General features: G+C 47.1%; 1 protein-coding gene and 1 long non-coding RNA gene across 5 annotated transcripts in view; one reads left to right on the top strand and one right to left on the bottom strand.

Annotated features, from left to right (window-relative positions):
- Nucleotides 1-13,890, top strand: part of LOC149287687 (uncharacterized) — a 159,145-nt gene that overhangs the window by 126,891 nt on the left and 18,364 nt on the right. The gene's annotated exons all lie outside the window — the stretch shown is intronic.
- The window catches only part of LOC149287688 (uncharacterized), a 4,473-nt gene continuing 1,356 nt past the window's right edge, over nt 10,774-13,890 (bottom strand). For 3 of the 4 annotated variants that reach the window (XR_016277454.1, XR_016277453.1, XR_016277452.1), the window contains exons 2-5: nt 13,762-13,848; nt 13,443-13,502; nt 13,174-13,231; nt 11,641-11,989 (exon numbers count right to left, since the gene is read on the bottom strand). This is a non-coding gene — a long non-coding RNA (uncharacterized LOC149287688). Of the gene's footprint in view, nt 11,124-11,640; nt 11,990-13,173; nt 13,232-13,442; nt 13,503-13,761; nt 13,849-13,890 lie in introns of those variants that run through there. The other variant, XR_016277455.1, reaches the window with a different exon arrangement.

The raw sequence follows: 13,890 nt of genomic DNA, 5'->3' as shown, positions 1-13,890 counted from the left end.
CCAGAGCCCTAAAGAGGCCTCACTTCCGCCCGGCCCTAAAATGGCGTCCAGCCATAGAGAGGACTCTCAGAAGACTCTGAGGGAAAGGCGCCCGCAAAAGCCCCGCCCAGAAATTGGGCTCCAAAACCAGATTAGAGAGAGAGAGAGAGAGAGAGAGAGATGATTTAGAAAGATCTCTATCTACATTTAGGTTTATAAAAGTACTTACACACACACACAAAGTCTGCCTCTATACAGTACTTTATACATTTTATTCTTTGCTTAGTCTATATATATATGAATGTAAACACAAACTCTGCCTCTGTGCTGTATATACTTTATTCTCGAATCATAGACTCCTAGAGTTGGAAGAGGCCCCAAGAAGGGCCCTGATCCAGTCCAACCCTTTTATTCTGCCATGCAGGAACTCTCCATCAAAGCAGCCCCATTGACAGATGAACATCCAGCCTCCGCTTAAAGACAGCCTCCAAAGAAGGAGACTATTACACTTCAAGGCAATGTCTTCCACTGTGGAACAGCCCTTACTCTCAGGAAGTTCCTCCTAGAGTTTCAGAGGGACTCTCTTTTCCTGGAGCTTGCCATCCACCAACACATGAGCCGGACCTTGACATTTGCACCCGGATCTCTGGAAGGTCTCTCCGCTCATCATTATGTTGGTGGTCACCTTCACTGTCCGCTTGTTGTGGCCAGACTTCTCTGGGGCCATGGCGGTCCATGTGGGGGGCTCTGTTGCCACTGACAGCAACCCAGGGTTCTAGAGCCACTAGGAGCCAGCCTGGAGCCACGGCCCATGAGGATGACCAGAGGAAAGACCAGCTGTAAAGGCCACTTGGAGAGCCAGTCCTCTGGGGATGGAGGCGGGCAGGCTGCCAAATGGAAGACCATCTCTTGAGCTCCAAGGGGCCACTTTTTGGCCACAATACAAAGGCAGGAGGGGGGAATGGTCACTGTGCCCAGAAGACCCAGGGACCACATTGGGTAGCTTGAGGGGAAGGAAGAGGAGGGGGAGTGGCCTTGGACCTTGGCCTAACAGATGACTTTATGTATTCCTGCACGGCAGACGAAGTGGATGGACTGGATGGCCCTTGGGGTTCCCTTCCATCTCTGGGACTCTATGAATTCCTTCAGGGCAGAAGAAGGGGTTGGACTGGTTGGCTCTTGGGCTTCCCTTCTATCTCTAGGACTCTATGAATTCCTGCATGGCAGAAGAAGGGACTGGACTGGATGGCCCTTGGGGTTCCCTTCCATCTCTAGGACTCTATGTACTGCTGTATGGCAGAAGAAGGGGCTGGACTGGATGGCCCTTGGGGTTCCCTTCCATCTCTAGGACTCTATGTACTGCTGTATGGCAGAAGAAGGGAATGGACTGGATGGCCCTTGGGGTTCCCTTCCATCTCTAGGACTCTATGTACTGCTGTATGGCAGAAGAAGGGGATGGACTGGATGGCCCTTGGGGTTCCCTTCCATCTCTAGGACTCTATGTACTGCTGTATGGCAGAAGAAGGGGGTGGACTGGATGGCCCTTGGGGTTCCCTTCCATCTCTAGGACTCTATGTACTGCTGTATGGCAGAAGAAGGGGATGGACTGGATGGCCCTTGTGGCTCCCTTCCATCTCTAGGACTCTATGTATTCCTGCATGGCAGAAGAAAGGGATTGACTGGATCACCCTTGGGGTTCCCTTCCATCTCTAGAACTCCATGTATTCCTGTACGGTAGAAGAAGGAGATGGACTGGATGGCCCTTGGGGATCCCTTCCATCTCTAGGACTCTATGTATTCCTGCATGGCAGAAGAAGGGGCTGGACTGGATGGCCCTTGGGGATCCCTTCTATCTCTAGGACTCTATGTATTCCTGCATGGCAGAAGAAGGGAATGGACTGGATGGCCCTTGGGGTTCCCTTCCATCTCTAGGACTCTATGTATTCTTGCATGGCAGAAGAAGGGGCTGGATTGGATGGTCCTTGGGGGTCCCTTCCATCTCTCGGACTCTATGAATTCCTCCATGGCAGAAGAAGGGGAGGGACTGGATGGTCCTTGGGGGTGTCTTCCATCTCTATGTATTCCTGCATGGCAGAAGAAGGGGCTGGACTAGATGGCCCTTGGGGATCCCTTCCATCTCTAGGACTACGTATTCCTGCATGGCAGAAGGACTGGATGGCCCTTGTGGCTCCCTTCCATCTCTGGGACTCTCTGTATTCCTCCATGGCAGAAGAAGGGGCTGGACTGGATGGCCCTTGGGGATCCCTTCCATCTCTAGGACTCTATGCATTCCTGTATGGCAGAAGAAGGGGATGGACTGGATGGCCTTTGGGGTTCCCTTCCATCTCTAGGACTCTGTGTATTCTTGCATGGCAGAAGGAGGGGCTGGACTGGATGGCCTTTGGGGGTCTCTTCCATCTCTAGGACTCTATGTACTGCTGTATGGCAGAAGAGGGGCTGGACTGGATGGCCCTTGGGGTTCCCTTCCATCTCTAGGACTCTATGTATTCTTGCATGGCAGAAGAAGGGGCTGGACTGGATGGCCCTTGGGGGTCTCTTCCATCTCTAGGACTCTATGTACTGCTGTATGGCAGAAGAGGGGCTGGATTGGATGGCCCTTGGGGTTCCCTTCCATCTCTAGGACTCTATGTATTCTTGCATGGCAGAAGAAGGGGCTGGACTGGATGGCCCTTGGGGGTCTCTTCCATCTCTAGGACTCTATGTACTGCTGTATGGCAGAAGAGGGGCTGGATTGGATGGCCTTTGGGGTTCCCTTCCATCTCTAGGACTCTATGTATTCCTGTATGGCAGAAGAGGGGCTGGACTGGATGGCCCTTGGGGTTCCCTTCCATCTCTAGGACTCTATGTATTCCTGTATGGCAGAAGAAGGGGATGGACTGGATGGCCTTTGGGGTACCCTTCCATCTCTAGGACCCTGTGTATTCCTGCATGGCAGAAGAAGGGGCTGGACTGGATGGCCCTTGGGGTTCCTTTCCATCTCTAGGACCCTGTGTATTCCTGCATGGCAGAAGAAGGGGAAGGACTGGATGGCCCTTGGGGTTCCCTTCCATCTCTAGGACTCTATCTATTCCTGCATGGTAGAAGAAGGGGATGGACTGGATGGCCTTTGGGGTTCACTTCCATCTCTAGGACTGTATGTATTCCTGCATGGCAGAAGAAGGGGAAGGACTGGGTGGCCCTTGGGGATCCCTTCTATCTCTAGGACTCTTTTGTATTCCTCCAGGGGAGAAGAATGGATGTCCCTTGGGGATCACTTCCAAATTATCTACAGGCAAGCTTTTGCATTATTATTGTAATTATTCGCCCTTTCTCCAAACTGGGACACGGCGGCTTACAAGATTAAAACAATACAGTTAAAAGCACAGAAAAGTGCTACATCAAAAACAGAATTAAATTATTACAATATTAAAACAGATTGCATATCAAGAATAAAATACAGTTAAAAAGATAATCGTGTTTAAAATGTGGTCAAAAAAGTACAACACCCAGCCCACCGCTTTAACTGCTATGGCTCGATGCTATGGAATCCTGGGATTTGTAGTTTGTTGTGGCACCAGAGCTCTCTGAGAGAAAAGGGGAAATGTCTCACAGAACTACAGAATTCCATAGCATTGAGCCATGGCCATTAGAGTGGTGTCAAACTGCATTAATTCTGCAGTGCGGATACAGCCTTTGACTAGTAAGCAGCGAAGGGCATAGAGGTGAAAGAGAAAACATTGCCCTGAGGCAAGGATGTATTTTTGACATGGTACTTCTTTTATTTCATTTTTAAATAGTTATCCAGATTATTTACCTTCATAGTTTCTGATGACCAAACCAAAGTAGGCTTCTTCATTTATCTCTTGGTTGGTAGCCCTGGACAGTGGGATTTCTTTATATTTAAACATGGGGTCAAGAATGGCAACCAGGTGCTGGACTAGAAAACCCTTGGATCAGGCCTAGGAGGAAAGTTATTCTTGACTTTAATGTCCATCATGTTCGTATGTCACATGCAGCTATTGTTTACATTGGCCAAGGACTCCATCTTGAGCCAAAGATCTTGGCCAAAGATTGGTCATTTGAACTGTGAATTTTCCTGCTGATGACCAAGCAAACCACTCTTCGTTTTGCTCATTTCTGCCTTTTGGGGTAGCTTTGGAACTATTTTCAGTTCATCTTTATTACGGTCATAGATCGGCACACATTTGGAACTATGGGAAAGTACAGACAGATTGCTGCCATGGTGGACATGATCCATGTCAAAATACTAATTTCCCAGAAAGCAAAATTTGGAAACTATGAGATGCCTAACACTACAAGGGCCACCCGGCCCAACACTCTGCCATGGAGGAATACATAATTGAAGCGCTCCAGATAGATGGCCATTGAGCCTCTGTTTGATAACGTCCAAAGAAGGAGACTCCACCACTCTCCACTGCTGAATAACTTTTACTATCAGGAAACTCTTCCTAATGTTTAGCAATATCTCTTGCTATTGTTGCAGAAAGCAGTCCTGAGAAGACCAACGGTGTTTATGGGCCAGAACGTTGCAAGGTACAAGAGCCTGTTTACTTTGCTGCCCAACAGAGTTGGGATTGCACTAGGGCTGTTTGCTTGTACCCTGTCATCTGAATTTCAGGTTTTGATCTTCATCATTTTAAAATGTTATTGTACACTACCTTGAGAAGGCTTACCATAAAACAGGCCTTGGGGACTGCAGTGGGTCCAGGAGTCGATTTTCTGCCTCTGAGAACCTCACAGGCCCAAAAATGTCAAAGGACAAAAACAACAGGAATGGAAATGGCCAGAAATCCACAGACACTTATGCAAAACAGGATTTTCTAAATTTACATAGCACACGGGTGTAGGTTGCAACCTATTTCACCTGCAGATTGCTGCTCCTTACCAGAGAAGCAAGTCAACATAAGGTAGGGTTGCCATAATGGAGGACCTCCAAACCGGGACAAATGTAGGACCAGGTTTGAAAATGTAGGACTTTTTTTTTAATTTCCTAGCTAGGAAATAAAAAAAAAAGTCCTACATTTTCAAACCCTGTCCTCCTCCTCCCGGCTTCGGAGGACACCTAGGCTCTCTCCCAAGCTGGGAGGAGGAACAGGGGCCGCTTGGAATCGCGCCGCGGTTCCAGTGGCCTCTTCCTCCTCCCGGCTTCGGAGGACGCCTAGGCCGGCTCCCAGACCGGGAAGGGCGCGGGGGGCACTTGGAATCGCGGCGATTGCCGCGGTTCGAAGCAGCCTCCTCCTCCTCCTGGTCTGCGAGGGAGCCTAGGCCTGCTCCCAGGCCAGGTAGGGGCGCGGGGAAGCTTGGCATCGCGGCGATCGCCACGGTGCCAGGCTTCCTCCTCCTCCTCCCGGCCTGGGAGAGAGCCTAGGCCTGCTCCCAGGCCAGGAAGGGGCGCGGGGAAGCTTGGCATCGTGGCGATCGCCGCGGTGCCAGGATTCCTCCTCCTCCTCCCGGCCTGGGAGAGAGCCTAGGCCTGCTCCCAGGCCAGGAAGGGGCGCGGGGAAGCTTGGCATCGCGGCGATCGCCGCGGTGCCAGGCTTCCTCTTCCTCCTCCTGGCCTGGGAGAGAGCCTAGGCCTGCTCCCAGGCCAGGAAGGGGCGCAGGGAAGCTTGGCATCGCGGCGATCGCCGCGGTGCCAGGCTTCCTCCTCCTCCTCCCGGCCTGGGAGAGAGCCTAGGCCGGCTCCCAGGCCGGGAAGGGCGGGGGGAAGCTTGGCATCGTGGCGATCGCCGCGGTGCCAAGCAGCCTCGTCCTCCTCCCGGCCTGGGAGGAAGCCTAGGCCGGCTCCCAGGCCAGGTAGGGGCGCGGGGAAGCTTGGCATCGCGGCGATCGCCACGGTGCCAGGCTTCCTCCTCCTCCTCCCGGCCTGGGAGAGAGCCTAGGCCTGCTCCCAGGCCAGGAAGGGGCGCGGGGAAGCTTGGCATCGTGGCGATCGCCGCGGTGCCAGGATTCCTCCTCCTCCTCCCGGCCTGGGAGAGAGCCTAGGCCTGCTCCCAGGCCAGGAAGGGGCGCGGGGAAGCTTGGCATCGCGGCGATCGCCGCGGTGCCAGGCTTCCTCTTCCTCCTCCTGGCCTGGGAGAGAGCCTAGGCCTGCTCCCAGGCCAGGAAGGGGCGCAGGGAAGCTTGGCATCGCGGCGATCGCCGCGGTGCCAGGCTTCCTCCTCCTCCTCCCGACCTGGGAGAGAGCCTAGGCCGGCTCCCAGGCCGGGAAGGGCGGGGGGAAGCTTGGCATCGTGGCGATCGCCGCGGTGCCAAGCAGCCTCGTCCTCCTCCCGGCCTGGGAGGAAGCCTAGGCCGGCTCCCAGGCCAGGAAGGAGGCAGGGGCCGCCCCTCATCGCGGCAATCGCCGCGAGGGGAAGCGTCCTCCTCCTATTCCCGGTCTGGGAGGAAGCCTCGGCCGGCTCCCAGGCCGGGAAAGAGGCAGGGGCCGCTCCTCATTGCGGCGATCGCTGCGGTGGGAAGCGGCCTCCTCCTCCTCCCTGGCCTTGCGCAGGCCTTGGAGAACCCCGCGGCCGGAGCTCCGACCGCGGAGCCGCCTCCAAGGCCTCGCTGGGGCCCAGGAAGGAGCGTCTCCGCAGCTGGAGCTCCAACCGTGGAGAGCCCTCCCAGGCCTCAGCAAGGCCTTGGAGCCGCCGCGGGGCCTGAGGTGGCCGCGGTGGGCGGGGCCGTCCCGGTTTGGGCGCCAAACCGGACCGGGACCGGGTTGGCACCGCCCAAACCGGGATTGTCCCGCCCCCCGGCGGGATATGGCAACCCTAACTTAAGGGTCAAGAAGAAGACAAAGCCGTGGGTCTGGAAGGGTCGAGGGAGGCTCACGGGAAAAGCCCCAGGGCCAGACTTTGCCCATCCCAGCCTTAAAAAGTAGGTTATGTCTTCTTAAATAAGTACATGAAACCTGCTTTCCCAACCATGTCCTGGGACTAGTGCATATTGTACAATTTCATCTGGTTAACCAATGCGTGACTGAGATTTACCTTGCAGTGCAATTTTGCAACCTCAGAAAGACCAGTCCAGGTCCTCAATCTCTGGAGGGTATGACATTTCTCTAACTTGGTCCTGCTCTCCCTCTTAAAGCTTACCAGCGACCATGAGCGACGATGTACATGAAGACCAGGAAAGGCTAGGCCTGTGAATTTATCTCTTCTTTCCCTTCATTACCCATGAATGGTGGGTCAACCAAGACCTTTAAAACCAACTACGATGGCCAGTGGATTTTCTGCTTGCTTGCCCAGAGCCTGCACACGAATGTAAGAGATGGTAGAGCATTGGCTCTCCACCTTGGCCTTCTTCTCGATCAGTGATTCCCAAACTCTGGTCCTCCAGGTGTTTTGGACTTCAGCTCCCTGAAGCTTCAGACATCTTGGCCAATGGTCTGGGATTCTGGGAGCTGACATCTAAAACACCTGGAATGCCAGAGTTCAGGAATCATTGCTCTAGATATTTGTGGCTTCATTCCCCAGGATATGATACTATCTGTACTGGCTGGGTCTTCGAAGAGGCAAGGGTTAAGAACCATTAGCTATGGAGGGGCTGCCTCTCTGGGATGGGATTTGGGGCCACTGTTTTAACATTGTTCCGGTCCTTCTTGAAGGGGTGAACTCAGGTGATGGTGCTGGACTCTTGTTCAATACCCTGGCCATTGACCTGTGGGTTGTTTTGTCCTCCTTGCCATTTCTACATGAAATCGCTGGGAGAGGTCCTCTGGAATTTGGGGGTTTGGTGCCACTGATATGTTGATGATATCCAACTCCTTCCCATCTGATTCCAGGGAAACTGTGTAGGGGGGAGTCATGAGGCGCTAGTGATGAAATTGAAATGAAATTGCAATCTATGATTCCTCTCCTTTTCATGTGATGTCAGCATTTGTTGCTGATCCATTGCTGATCCGTCATTATACCATTATTATTGCACAATTTTGCATTAATGAGAGAAACTTGCCTATGCAAAATTGTATGGTGATAATAATGGCATAACAACAGATTAGCAATGGATGAATGATGACGTCGTGTGAAAAGAAAAGGAATCCCAGGTTGTAATTCCACTTCAATTCCATCATTGGCCCCTTGTGTGGTAATCTCCTCGGTACTGAACCAATGTCTGTTGTCAGTAACAGGCTGGATGAAAGCAAACAAATTAAAACTTAATCCAGACAAGACAGAGATGTTCCTGGTGAGCTAAAACGCAGATCAGGGAACAGGGATTCTGCCTATGCTGGATGGGGTTGCACTCCCCCTGCAATCTCAGGCTCACCGCTTGGGTATTCTCCTGGACTTTACTTGAACCTGGGTGCCCAGGTTTCATCCGTGGCCAGAAGTGCATTAACACAGCTATAACTAGTGTGCCAGCTGTGCCTGTTCCTTGAGATGTCAGATCTGGATGTGGTTCAAGGCATGCAGAGTTTTATCCTCTGGTTTATCCCAGGTCTAGTTATTCACACAAAGCTAATCTTTTAGGAAAACTCGAGGGGAAAAACAAAATCAATTATCCTGGATTTAGTGGGGGTTTTGGCAGCCTCCCTCCCCCCCCCCCCCCCCAATTTACTCAGGTATATGCATGTGAACAGCAAAGACTCACATTTTACTGGGATTATTTTCATTGTATCACACACACAAACACACACACATTCACACATTTCAGTATACATTCTACCAGGATTATTTTTATTATAACCCTTTAAAGGACTGACTCCTGATCTGGAGACAGGGGCCTATCCCCATCATTTCCCATGATGCAGTACTATGTGGATATACGCATTCTGCACAGCGTTTTGGACATCTTGCTTCCCTAAGTAGGGAATTTGCTTGCCTTTTAGAAGTAACAGGAAATGACAGAACAGAAAAGTATGGGGAAAGCACATGTCTGCAAATCAGGTTTCCATCCCGCACGGAATAAAATACAATACAATTTATTATTTCCCCACATTCTTTTAATCCAGTGTAATGAAAATTGTGCCCCATATCACAACAGAAGACAGAAATCCCCTGTTAAACTGATTCTGGCAATGAGAATGGATTGCCTCCACTGAAATGCAGTCTGAATAAATGTCTCTGGTTGCTTCCACAATCGCGTGAATGAAGCGCAATTAACTTTTGCAGTCTCACAACTGCGCTTCATTTGTGCTATTGAGAAGCCATTCACGGGGCTTCACATTAATGGTTTGTTGCAGGAGCATTCGGGTTCTTCATGGGAGAAGCCTTGGATGAGTGTGAAGTCATCTGAAAATCTCCAGCGTGTTCAGGTGATTATGCTGGGTTTATGTTTTTCCCCGTCTGAAAATTCCTAGGTGCCAGCCTGCAAGAAATACCCCTCCATACCATCTGAACAAAAATCAAAAACAGCAAAATACAGGCCTATGACTAATATCTTCATTTCCCCCCTCCTATATGGTTTTTAACACGTTGCCTGATGAAGAAGCCAGTAGAGCTTCAAAAGCTTGCAACATGTATATTGTGCATTTTGATTGGTCCAATAAAGGGATCACCGTTTGGTAGATTTTTGATGTTATTGGATCATTAGAAGAATGACTGGATTATACAGAGGGCCAACTGTACATATACATTCAGATGACGACGATGATGATTATATTTATTTGTATCCCACTTCCCCCAAAATAATTTGGACTCAAAGCAGCTTAAAGTTTAAAAGCACAGTACAAATAAAAACATACAGAAGTGACCATTAAAATAGAATCAAAGTATTACAATATTAAAACAGGTAAATAAGATAGTCTCCACTGGAAATATTGTGCCCTACTCTTATAGTGCAGCAGTTTCCATATCTTTGCACAGACCATCTTGCAAAGCTGGAGAAAATGTTTTTCTTCAGCCCCTACAAGTCACATTTGCCCTTGAAACGACTTTCTGGAAGACTGGGAGGCGGCTGCAAATACCTAAATAAGAGACACAAAAATATAAGAGGCACAAAAATAGGGCAGACAGTGCCACCTCATAACAGGAGAAGGCTATTGCATGGGAGCTTTGCCTATCTATTTCTCTTTCTGTGATGTGTGACAACGGTGCCTCGAATGCTAATTCTCTCCATGTGCAAGCGTGCGTATGGGCATATGTATTCACTTTCAAGCTTGTTGCACAACAGAAGACATGTCTGTTGTCAAAACAAACCTTTTTAATTTTTCACTGGTGGGAAGCTATGATAGCAAATGATCTTAATAGATTAGAAAGCTGGGCCAAAACTAAAAAAAATGAACATCAACAGGGAGAAATGTAAGGTATTACACTTTGGCAGAAAAAATGAAATGCATAGATATAGGATGGGGGACACCTGGCTTAACAAAACTACATATGAAAGGGATCTAGGAGTCCTAGGAGACCACAAATTGAACATGAGCCAACAGTGTGATGTGGTAGCTAAAAAGGCCAATGTGATTCTAGGCTGCATCAATAGATTGGACTTAAAGACCAATATACTGCCTCCTGCCCCTAAGAGCTGTGCATCTGCCTTGCCCCCGCTGAAACCATGCTTTCCCAAGCACCAATGGCTTTCTTTGAAGGACAATGCTGCACTGCTTTAACATGGCTATTGGAAAGAGGGAACACCGTCGTGAGTGAGTGTGCGAGGCAAGTATGCATGACCTCTAGGAAGACCCCTCGTTCTCCCCATCTCTCGTTCTGGAATGGATCCAACCCATGCCCCTCCCAAAAAACCATCCCATCCCTGCTTTGAATAAGATGGAAGGGGGTTGGACTGGATGGCCCTTGTGGTCTCTTCCAACTCTAGGATTCTATGAAAAAAGAGACAGCGAGTCCCATTTTATTTTTATTTTTTAATTGTAATCTTTATTATATTATAACCCACATAAAGTACAAGCTACACATCTCCATAACATTACATTTAAACAGACATACATATATAACACACAAACAAACAATTCTATATACTTTAAAACACAGGCTTCCCAAATCCAAAGAGACAGTGAGTCCCATTTTAATGGGGGTTTGTAAGAAGGTATTGAATGAGCTAGGCTGTGCTAGAATAGTCTCAGGAGGGAGGGATAGATTGCTAGGAAAAGCAGTGGAGAACTAGGAGCTAGCTTGTTCTAATTCGGTGCACAGCCCTTCAGTTTTCCTTCTTCTCTTTCTGACTTCTTGGTGGTGCCATGTTTCCTGTGGGATTTTCATTAAATACGGGAATAGTGCACAATTATATACATTTTATTTGTAAATTCAAAATGTTATTGTTAGAACAGAATAGAAGTTTATTGTTAAAAGCTAAAAGCCATCACAATATAAAATAGATCCAAACAGTAAATACAAAAACAGTATTAAAAAAACCCAAGGCATACAAACCGCAAATAAAACAACATGGTAAAATTAGTATGAGCAACCCATCAACAACAACAAAAAAACAATAATATATCCTAAATGATAAATTTAATGTTATTGTTAAAAAGAAAGCTTTCTTAATAATACAACACACAACACACAACATATATGTTCTGGTATCATTAGGGCCTGAACACACAGGCCAAAATAAAGCTGCTTTGGGTCTCTTTGGAGGTATGCTGTTTAAATGATGCATGCATCCTAAGAATCCGGAAGCTGCACCAAAGCTGCACTCCAGTGCTTAGGAATGGAGTGTGGCTTTGGTGCGACCTCCGGACTCTTAGGACCCACGTGTCATTTAAATAGCATACCTCCAAAGAAACCTGAAGCAGCTTTATTTTGGCCATAGTTTACAAAAAAGGTTCTAAAGAAAAAAGAAAACTTACATATTGATATATTGATATAATTGTCTACATGTAAGCAGTATCTCTGAATTAAGAATAAATAACATATAGTTTACTATCTGTTGGAAGATGAAAATGCCCACCTGGCTGCTTCATGGAAACACAGTGTGACCTGGGCTTAGGTCCCCTCAGCCAAGTACAGCTGAGGGAAAGTTGTGTATATGTACTCTTTCTATATTAAAGAAATGTTGGTCTGTTCTTCCAGTTCATAGTGAAATATCCTTCATCAATTTCGACAAGCAGCTGGAAAGGAAGATATGTATTCACTTCATAATAATAATAATAATAATAATAAAGCATAATAACAACAAAACAACAACTATAGTCATTTATATACTGCCTAATCAGTGTCTAAGTGGCTTACAACTGTAAGCTAACTGATCCCAACCATCTGGGTACTCATTTTAGTGACCCAGTGTAATAAAACTGTGCCCCATATCTCAAGAGAAGACAGAAATCCACAGCAGCTCTGAATCAGCAACCAAAAAGGAGGTAGGGATCCCTTTGCCTACTCATTTTCCAGGCGAACACAGCCATGTCTTGTGTTACATGGCAAATCAACATGCGCTTTTTTGAATTTATATATCTTTTGAATATTTTCTAGACGTGGATGATTAAAAAAACAACAACCATAATATATGAAGGTAGGTACCTAAAAGAGAGACTATCTATGGTACATAGGGACCCTTAAAATGCCCAGGCTGAGAGATGGAAATGAAAGACTCTTCCATGAGCCAGCAAACTGATCCTTAGCTTTCATACAGCATTTCAGGATACATCTCCACTATAGAAATCAATCACAATAAGCCATTGGTCCCAAACTCCAAGACAGAGGGGACCTAGTTTTTACCATCTGCGACTGTCTAATTCGCAGACCTGCAAAATAGTAAAAGGAATCTAAGATGACTTTTAGTTGTTTAAAGGAGCTGTAAAGTTGTTCTAAAAGTAATAGTATAGACCCTCTGCTGCACTTAAAGGAACAATACTTACTTATTAATCATTATTGCGTACCTTCAAGTTGTTTTCCACCTCATGGAGGCCTTAAAGCAAACCTCTCCTGCGCTTTGCTTGGCAAGATTTGCTCAGAGGAGGTTTGCCATGGCTTTCTGCTGAGGAGAAAGCTGAGAGAGTGTGACTTGCGTGAGGCCACCCAGACTTCTATCCAGGAAGAATGTCAAAATGCCCTCCATTTTGAGCATGAGTGTGAAGCACAAATTTATAATGCTATTTAATTAATGCTTTTGTCCTCCATTTTTCTTAAACGCCCTACAATTTGTCCTACATTTTGTGCTAGTTTTGTGGAAGGGAATCATGGCAACCCTATTCCAAGTCTGTTTTTCCTGCCTATTTGGAACAATGAGAAGGAATCAACCCATGATGTTTCCACCTCCATTGAGGCACATCTTTCCTTCAGAGCAGACTCTTACCTCCGTTGGTGGCAGATGAGGAACCTTTGTGTCCAGGGCACTTCAGAGGCGCTCTGTCCTTCAGTTGAATGAATGAAGTAGAATAAAACAGGTGAGTCACGTAGGCCCACCACAGTTACTCTTTTTGGAGACACTAATTAAATTACAATTGTATCTTTTATCTCTCAGTATTTTTCCCCCACTAAAAGTGTTTAAGGCTGAAAGGTGGGGTATACATATCATAAAATAATAATAATAATAATAATAATAATAATAATAATAATATGTACCTGCAACAGTTTTGGAAGAAAGGATGTTTTTGTATCTTTATTCTCATGCTGGCCCTCAACCTTACAGAAAAACAAAATAATAATAATAATAATAATAATAATAATAATAATGATGAAGATGGAAAAACATTTCTCTACATGTAAGGCAGTATATCTGGATTAAGAATAAATCCCATATACTTTACATACATATTGATTAGCCCTTAGGCCATATCAAAATAACACAAAGCAGATAAAACACGCTATAAAATTCTATAGAAGGTCTTTATTTAAAAAGCTACATATACTATTTGGCTGAGGAAAAGATTTTTATACTTACTCTTTCTATCGTAAAACAAAACCTTGTTTGCTCCTCTAAATGGCTGTATTTCACAACAAAATACACAGCCTCCGTTTGAACAATTAACTGGAAAGGAAGATATGTATTCATTTAATAATAATAATAATA

Source organism: Sceloporus occidentalis, unplaced genomic scaffold (genome assembly GCF_023333645.1).
Source record: "Sceloporus occidentalis isolate IW3139 unplaced genomic scaffold, rSceOcc1.0.p SCAF_57, whole genome shotgun sequence".
Classification (NCBI taxonomy): domain Eukaryota; kingdom Metazoa; phylum Chordata; class Lepidosauria; order Squamata; family Phrynosomatidae; genus Sceloporus; species Sceloporus occidentalis.
This window is presented reverse-complemented; position numbering and strand designations above follow the sequence as displayed.